General features: G+C 38.4%; 1 long non-coding RNA gene across 2 annotated transcripts in view; it reads left to right on the top strand.

Annotated features, from left to right (window-relative positions):
- The first annotated feature begins 5,973 nt into the window (after positions 1–5,973).
- The window catches only part of LOC118164635, a 74,232-nt gene continuing 70,718 nt past the window's right edge, over positions 5,974–9,487 (top strand). For both annotated transcript variants that reach the window (XR_004749577.1, XR_004749576.1), the window contains exon 1: positions 5,974–7,260. This is a non-coding gene — a long non-coding RNA (uncharacterized LOC118164635). The remainder of the gene's footprint in view (positions 7,261–9,487) is intronic.

Here is a 9,487-nt window from a genome sequence, read left to right as displayed (position 1 = left end):
AAATGAAGAAATGTTTTCTTCTTCAGATATGAACTTTGTCAGTTGAAGGATGCTGATGGTCTAGAGGAAAACAGTTATTTTGCTTTGCACTTCTTTTTAAATGCATAGTAATGCCTGCACCTGCACCTTTTTCCTTTTTTTTTTTTTTTTTTTTTTTTTTTGGTGTCTTTGGGGAGGGGGTTACTTTTCTGTTTTAACCAAAGTATCTGTGTGTCTCATTTTCTGTCAATAATTTACAGTATTGTCTTAAATATTTAACCTCTTTCCTTCAGTCTCTGTTAAAACCTCTTTAAGAGTTTTACTGTATTTACTAGCACATGTACTTCTTCTCCTTAAAGGGTGTTCTGTATGTTGCAGGTGGGTCTGTTGGATGCATTTATTCTCACATTTTTAAGTATCTAACTCAACCATTAGAGCAGGAGCTTGGAGTCTGCTTTAGATCTTTCTATACTTCATCTTAGACAATGTGCATCTTCATCTTACTCAAGGGGTAAATAACACTGTGATGTTGCCTTTCTCTTTCCATTCATATAAAACTAGTCTATGGTAACCATGTACTGTAAATCTCTCATTTAGGAAAGATGAATCTGGGCATGAACAAGTGAGTGTAAGGATAATATATGATGTTGAGTTGTATCATATATGAGGGAAGAATTCTACTGTCTTTTCATTCCTTTTTTTTTTTTTTTTTTTTTTTTCCCTTTAGTTGACTTATGGTACAGTATTTGGTATGGTTGTTAGAATTCTTTACTATTTTTTTCTTTTTTAACATGCACAACACATTAAAACACTGAAATACAATCTCTGTGGAATCCCCTTGGAATTTTTTTTGAAGCTGTGAACATTTAGCTTCCTTTCCAGCTTTCTAGCTACCTTCTTGTTTTTGTCCTATAACAAGATCCTTTAATATAGCTCCCAGATCTGTAGTATAGAACCTTACACCTTATAAAAAAGGCTTTTGCAATGGAGGTAAGGAAATGATATCAGAAATATCTCTGGAAACAGCTTGCCACAGAGTTAAAGAGATAGTGTCGAAGTTGGCATGATGCCAGCACTGGGCAAACACTGCTTTTGGATATTTTTTGAAAGTTGATTTAATTCTTCACATATGTTCTTTCCCCAGCCCCCCAAAGAAATAGTTTTGCAATGCTCTTAAAAAAAAAGAAATCAATGCCAGCTGTTGAGTTTCTTAGAATAAACTTTTAACAACAAAGAACTCAGTGCGTACAATGGAATTAAATACCCTGGGTACAAGAAACAGATTTGTTTTAAGATAAAGATCGTGATCAACAGTAAATACAACAAAATAAAGCTTTTATTATGGAAAAAACTTGAAGGGAATAAAAAAAAATCCAAGATGCTGAATTTCGTCCAGTGTCAAGACCTACAGATCAAGACAGAGATGCCATCCTTGCTCAGGTTTGTTGCTACCTGAGGTAGAAATAAGGGAGTACTTAATGTGCAAATCTGCATTGTAGTCAGTACTTTCAATAAACCACTTAACTGGCCTGTGGCTGCGGCTAGTGTTTGCACTTATCACACTCAGTAATTTGGTAAAAACCTCTTGTGAACACTGACATATTACAAGAGTTATTTTTGCCCCCAGAGATTTTATTTTTAGTGATCAAAAGCAAACAACCACCTACCTTGCACCAAAACTAAACCAAACCAAAAAAAAAAAAAAAGCACCATAAATACACACAACTAAAAAAAAAAGCAAACCCCCAAACGAGCAACCTTCCTTCCCTTGCTCCAACCTAAAATTCAAAGAAAAAAATCTTCATTGCAGCATTCAGCACCTTTTTAAATCTACTTGAACTGACAGCTGACACATAGCTTTTTTTGGTCAAGTGCTGAAAATATTCAAGGATGGGGATTTCACAGCCTCCCTGAGAATCTGTGCAGTGTTTAACCAGTATCACTCTAAAACATTTTTTTCCTTATATTTATCTTACTGGAATTTCCCTTGTTGCAGTCTGTATTTGGTGCCTCTTGGCTGTTGTTGGGCCCCTCTAAGATTTTTTTTTTTTTTTTTACTTCATCTTCTCTCCAACCCCTTTCAAGCTGTACAAAGGCTGCAGTTAGATCACCCACCAGCTCCCTTCTCTCCAGGCTTCCTTAGCAGACCCAGGTTCCTTAGAACCTGCTTGTATATCATATGCTCCAGCCCTCTAACTACTGTACTAGCAACTTGCCTCTTCCTGAATAATAAATAAATAATAATAAAAGACCACTTTGCACATTGTTCCTTACAGTCAACATTTTCTAAGGTCAGTAGTGTTTGCTCCTCCATAATATGTATGTGAAAAGATGGCCCCCCGACACAAGAAAGGATTGGGTCCCCAGCAGAAGATAGATGTGGACCTGTTAGAGCAAGACCAGAGGAGGGCCACAGAGATGATCAGAGAACAGGAGCACCTCTCCTATGAAGAAAGGCTGGGAGAGCTGGGGATGTTCAGCCTGGAGAAGAGAAGGCTTTAGGGAGACCTCCTTGTGACCTCTCAATACTTAAAGGGATCTTACAAAAACAATGGAGAAGTACTCTTTACTCAGGTAGATAGGACCAGGGGGAATGGTCTTAAACTAAAAGAGGATAGATTTAGATTAGACATTAGGAAGAAATTCTTCACAGTAAGGGTGGTGAGGCACAGGAACAGGTTGCCCAGAGAAGCTGTGGATGCCCCATCCCTGGAAGTTTTTAAGACCAGGTTGGATGGGGCCTTGGCCAACCTGATCTGGTGGGTGATGCCCCTGCCTACAACTAGATGATCTTTAAGGTCCCATCCAACTGAAGCCATTCTATGATTCTACGATGGGACTTTAGATAGAAGAAAATATTTTTTTCTCATTTTCTTTTTCTCCTAATGGATGGTCGGAGACTGAAGATGGCTGAAGACTCAACCATCTTCTTGCACTGATCTTTTCTCTTGACCTACTGCTGAGGAGAAAGGCTCAAAGAAACTTCAAGGTCCATGTCATACAGTCTGCTGACCTAATAAAACAGCACCCACCAGTGCTGTCTCTCTAACCAAGATTTACCTCATCAATTTTTAAAGGTTTCCAAGGATGAAGGCTCCAGGATCCTCCAGTGCTTTTTTTACTGTCAGGAAGAATATTCTAGTGTGTATTATGAAAATTTCTAACTAAAATGTTATCCCATTACCTTCTGTTTCCTCCACAATGAGTACAAGGAACAAATTTATCCCTTCTTAACAACAGCCTTTTACATATGAAGGCTGTTCTCATGATCCCTCTCAGTCTTTTCTGCTGTAGGTTAAAGAGGTCAAATACCCTCATTCTTTCCTCCTAGACATTGTTTTTTTTTTTTTTTTTCCAGACCTCAATCAATCATCAGTCTCTTCAGTACCCTTTCCAGCAAGTTTAACATTTTATTTAAGAAAAGAAAACTCCAGTTGAAGTTTGAACAGTGCTATGTAGGATAGAGAGATGATCCTGCCAGTCTTAGAGATTCTATTTATTTACATCAACATTTTTTTAATATATATTTTTTTCAGTAGTGTTATGTTGTTGACTCCTGGTTTGCTTGTAGGTCTACAGTAACTGCCAGTTTCTTTTCTTTCACAGTTGCTGTTTAGCCATCTGCCTTCCAGTGCCTGTGCAGTTGACTGTCCTTGTCTAGCTACCATATATTGTACACACACCCTTTGAATAATATTTCCATCCAGTCCAGTATTTCAGTGGACTGTGTCTCTGGTTTGTTACGATCCTTTTGAATTCTATATCAGTCTTTCAATATATTCCCATATCTGTAAAAATGGTAAACCACAACAATAATGAAATAATGAAAATGCCATGTTGCATGGGACTCTAGGTATGCCTTATGGGACTGTACAATGCATAGCTCCATATTGATAGTAGATTGCATGTAACTACTCCAGTATGGTTTGCCAACCCATTTTATACACTTGGATCATACTTTCATGTAGTTCATGTTCCAGTACTTTAATTGTGAAAATGTCAGGTACCACAATCTGAAAATAATATCTATAAATGTAATGGGAGCTATAGTCCCACATATGGTTAGAGTTGCAATGAAGGAAAAAAAGCCCCTCTACTAACTTAGGTTAATCCTAGTAAGAATGGCAAGTAATTTAAAATAGTACATGGCTTTAGGCAGTGAGGTACCAAAATGAAATGAAGAAATATTAGAAAGAAGCATGAGACTAAAATAGCCTTAAAATTGTCATTCATTCTGACTTCATACATTGCTAAATGTGTGGTTATTCATCTCTAACCTGGACACATGCTGAAACTACTTGAATCACTTAACCTTTCCTGCCTTGAAGCAAAATAATGATTGAGGACTGGTAGAATCAAGCAGTGTGAGTATTGTGGGTAAAGAGTTTTTTTATTATTATTATTTTATTTTTTATTTTTCCCAGTAGCAACTCTTTCTCTTTGTGTATTGGTACAATGTTCAAGTGGAGAAAAATACCATGAAAAACAAACAAACAAACAATCAAACAAACAAAACCAGGTGAAGCTACAAATGATGTTATGGAATAGATACATGATTTCATGCATGGAGAGGATACAGCATCTGGATGGAAAACAGGCCCATGTTTGTAAATGAACAGATCTTACAGTTTTTTCCAAAGTCTTCGTTCTGGGGCCAGTTCTCTTTAATGTTTTCAAAAATGATCTGGATGCAGGACTCAAATTCATACTAAGTAAGTTTACAGATGATACTAAATTGGGAGGAGCTGTTGTCTCCCTCAAGGGCCTTGCAGAGAGATCTTGACAAATTAGAGGGATGGGCAATCACCAACTGCATGATATTTAACAGGAGCAAGTGCTGGATTCTGAACGTGGGATGGAGAAAATCTGTCTGTATGTACAGAGTGGGGGATGAGGGGTTTGAGAGGTGCCCTGCAGAAAGGAATCTGGGGGTTCTGTTTGATGGCAAGTTGAATACAAGAAAGCAGCATGCCCTGGCAGCCAAAATGGCCAGCCATACCCTGGGCCATAGCCTCGGGTACATCAGGCATGGATCTTCTAGTTGGTCGAGGGAAGGGATTGTCCTGCTCTGCTCTGTGCTGGTGCACCCTCACCTTGAGCACTGTGTGCAGTTTTGGGTGTCACAACATAAGAAGGACATAAAACTATCAGAGAGTATCCAAAGGAGGGCTACAAAGATGGTGAAGGGTCTGGAGGGCAAGATGGATGAGGAGTGCCTGAAGTCACTTGGATTGTGCAGCCCAGAGCAGAGCAGGCTGAGGGGAGGCCTCATGGTGGCCTGCAGATTCCTCATGAAGAGGGGCAGGTGCTGAGCTCTGCTTTCTGGGGACAGTGCCAGGACCCAAGGGACCAGCATGGATCTGCAACAGGTGAGGTTCAGGCTAGATGTTAGGAAAAGATTCTTCACCAAGAGGGTGGTTGGGAGCAACAAGCACTCCAGGGTAGTGGTCACAGCACCAAGCCTGCTGGAGTTAAGCATTTGGACAACACTCTCAGACACATGGTCTGATTTTTGATCAATCTGTATGGATCTAGGAGTTGGACTTGATGATGTTTGTGGGTCCCTTCTAACTTGGGATATTCTCCAGTACTGTGATTCTATGATTCTGTGAGATCTACAATGCAGTGCACCAACACATCACTAGATTATGCCTGTTCTACAAAGAGAAGAATGTGATGCCATGAGTTGTCCTACTGCAACTGGCAGAACTTTTTCAGGGCTGCCAATATCCCCAAGGTTTTCTGGAAAAATCAGATGCTTTCTTCACAAAGTCCTGCACTGCACTGAGTCTATATATTTTCTCACTTTGTGATTTCCATGTAACACTTGGTGGTCCACTCTTATCACTTTAAAAGGCCAAATGTTCCTTCATATTATCAGTTAGCTGGTTATTTATAAATAGGGTATAGCTACAGCCCTGGGGAGATTCTGGGCTGGAATATGAGTAAATGTATTTGACAGGTTTTTTGAAACTCACTCCTAGGTGTTAACATAAATTTTCATATAGGATAGAAGTCAGGAAGATGTCTTTATATTGTCTTACAAGCATCTTAAGACACAGAAGATAGTTCTGGTTTATATGTATAGGCTATAATTTGTTAATGCGATAGTATACATTGAATCCTTACTTTCAAAATAAAAGAATATGGGCAAACTCCTTCACCACACAAAACTTGGGATCTTTAGAAACAACATACGCCATTTGTATTTATTTGTGCATTGATATGGATTTGTTCTCCATATCCTTGTACAATCCCCTCTTGAAGCACAACAGGATTGACATACTGTGATAATTTTCTTTGAGGTTCTATGTTTTCTAGGCTTGAGCTTCATGGCGTAGTTTGAGCAGAGACACAGTAGATGGCAGTGCGTAACATAAATTACCTCTTCTGCACATTCCTGTTCCCAGCAGTAGCTGTCCGGAGCCAGTGAGATTACCCCCTGCTCCCTGGCTCCGTTAGGAGGAAAGGAGAAGGCTTCTGCAAAGCAATTTAGAAACATCACCTTTGCTTGGTCCAGACTGCTGAATCAGTGAAGGCAACTACCACTGATCTAAACAGCTTAATCACTGGTAAGGGTCTCTGAAGGCCTCCTACCTTCTTACAGACTGGGGTTTTCAGCAGATGCCAGTGTATTTTTGTTTTCACCCATGACTTTTTCTTCCACTTAGAAGATCATTAACAAATTTAAATAAACCCTTTGATTCACATTCTTAATATGTTCAGTGCTTCAAAATAGGCAACTTGCCCATTGGACTCATTTCTTCCCATTCATACTCATAGCTTTTTTTTTTTTTTTTTTTTTTTTTTTTTTTTTTTTTTATGTGGATATTAGAACTCTCATTCCTGGTGCCTAGTGACTTTTGAACTTATATCTCGTACTGAAATAATAATAGCATTATTTGGAAGTTCCCAGTTCCTGAGATATTCTTCATCAATTTGATCTAGAGCAAGGGTCTGAAATAGGAGAAAAAAGAGGATGGAGGGGAAAGGAAGGAAACAGGACTTTCCTGAATGCATAGGAAACTAACAATACTGCTATGGTGCCAAGGATTGGCAAAACAAGGAGGAAAACCTCTGAATTAGAAAATTTTAATTGGAAAGCATTGCTTTCAGTTATTGCATTTAGTTATAGATTCATTCTAGAGAGAATCCATTGAAGGTTATCATTCTGAAGATGATTTCAGAATTATATTTTTCAGGTGGATCATGAAATGACAGAAACATGGGATAGTCCAGAAGGCTGACTGTTTATTCTCTGCCTGGGAAAGAAGCAGCCAGGTAACATCATATTTGCATCTCCTGAGATTCATAGGAAGGAAAGATCTTGTTCTTTTCATTTTGGTTGAATTCTCCTTCTCTTCAGCCAGAAAAGAATGTTTCATTTTTTTTTGTCTGCTATAGGATTGTGAAGAGTGTAAAGACACATCTAATAATATGGCAAATAGTCTAATTACCAAAACTGGAAAATTACAAAATATGGAAAAAAATTCTGAATAACAAAAGTGCTACTTAGTATAACAAACAGGGGAAAAAGACAATTGGTTTCAATAAGCTAAGATGCTGACAGAATCTGTTTATGAAAATTAAAAAAAAAAATCTGCAAGTGTCTTGTTGGTCATCCTGAGTCACTATTTCATTTAAGCAAAGACATGATGAAATTGTACAAAGTTGTGTGGGGAACCAAGTAGTAACTACAATTATTTCTCTCAGCTGTCTTATTCAGCATGGACTGTTTAACCTCCAGCCTGTATCTTTTTTGGGTCAGAAGGTATAGGAAGAATTTTTATTGATTCCTTCTATTAAAAGACAAGAAGATTCATGTAAATTTTGCTTCTTAAAGTGGATGCTCTCTTTCTGGAATTAGTAAACAGGGGGAAAGGACTGTTTTCAAACAGATCTATGCTGGGAGAGTTTGTTGGGATGGAGGTCAGGAATCCCTCCAAGAAATGATTCATGCAGCAAAGCTTGTCCTGTGCTCCTCATAGTATAGAGATGATGCTCCTGGGAAGCATCTTTCCCATGGCATGACCATCTTAGAAGGTGACTCTAACTTTCACCTCATAAAGGACAAAAATATTAATAAGCAAAGGATGAGATTTTTCTTCTTTTTCCCTGGATGCCATTCTTCCAGGAGAGGTCTGAATGGACTGAAATGTCAAAAGCACTGTGGGGACATTTACACAGTTACAAACTTGTGAAGAAGCTCATCAGTCAGAATAGCTGATTTGGGAAGCAAGAACACTGCAGTTAATGCCGATTTCAAATTCTCTTTATAGAGTTAGCTTAGGGTTTTATAATGTGTAAGATTAGCACTTCAGAGACCCTCATCTTATTTTAGAAACAAAGATCAAATTTTGACTGTAAACTTTCTACTGTTTGTCTCAGAAGAAGAACAGCTATTAAACAACAGCTAATTTTCTGCAGTCCTCATATCACATAGTTGTCACCCTTGGGAATATTCCAGAGCAGACAATCACTATTTCTCATGCTTAAGAAAGAAAACGATAGAAATATTTACAAAGTCACAAGAGTATCCCACACGGTGTTCTTAGCTTTCAATAAGGTCTAACTTGTCTGACACAGTTCAATGCTCCTGACATCATTTCTGTAAGCTATGAAATGGAGTATGATTTCTTTGCCTGTAAGACAGGATGCTTCCTTAAGTTCATTTGGAAATAGGGTAACCAGAAGAAAAGACGAACTGACAAATTCCAAAAAACAGGACATCTTGTAGTGACAGAAACTGAAGTCCTGCAAGACTGAAATCTTGCACTACAGCTGAGATACATAAGGAAATTCATTTTTTTTCCTCCCATTTAATTAAGATGCTACTTTTTCTTTCCTGCCCTGCCTTTTTCATCTTCAGATTGAGTCTGCTTTGTGTTTGCTGCTTTGTGATCCTTCAGGCCAGATAAATTATTTCAGAGTCCTGGTTTTCCACTGCAGCCTTCACAGAAAGCTGTTATTTTCCTTCCAAGCCGAGCCAAGGAACATGTGAAATTCCCCTGGTTTTCCTGGAACATGCTGCTATTGGTCTACTAATGGTTTGCTCCAGCACTCTGGGCACTAGTTAATTATTATGACAAATAGTCACTCTGGAGACAAGCTAAATAAAAAGTAAAAAGTGAAGCTCCCATCTCAATGGATTTACTATAAAGACAGAATAGAAGATCTGGAATAGCTTGTGTATCTCTCCAAGAAACTCTTGCTTGATTCTACTGCCTATAATGTGACTTAGTAAAGTGAGTTAAAGTTAGTAAAAGTAAGGGAGGGGGTGAGTATGCACCAAAAGGGGCCTGGATTGGCAGGTTTGCATCACTATTCTGTACAATTCCTTCTTGCATTAAACTGTTTTCAAACAGTGCACTTTTTCCCCCTCCCTCCTCCCCCCCCACACTTTTACCCTGCTTTTGCCTGTGGTTTTGGTATGAGTTTTGAGACTCTTTCTTTTTCTTTTTCTTTTTCTTTTTCTTTTTCTTTTTCTTTTTCTTTTTCTTTTTCTTTT

Source organism: Oxyura jamaicensis, chromosome 3 (assembly GCF_011077185.1).
Source record: "Oxyura jamaicensis isolate SHBP4307 breed ruddy duck chromosome 3, BPBGC_Ojam_1.0, whole genome shotgun sequence".
NCBI classification, from domain to species: domain Eukaryota; kingdom Metazoa; phylum Chordata; class Aves; order Anseriformes; family Anatidae; genus Oxyura; species Oxyura jamaicensis.
This window is presented reverse-complemented; position numbering and strand designations above follow the sequence as displayed.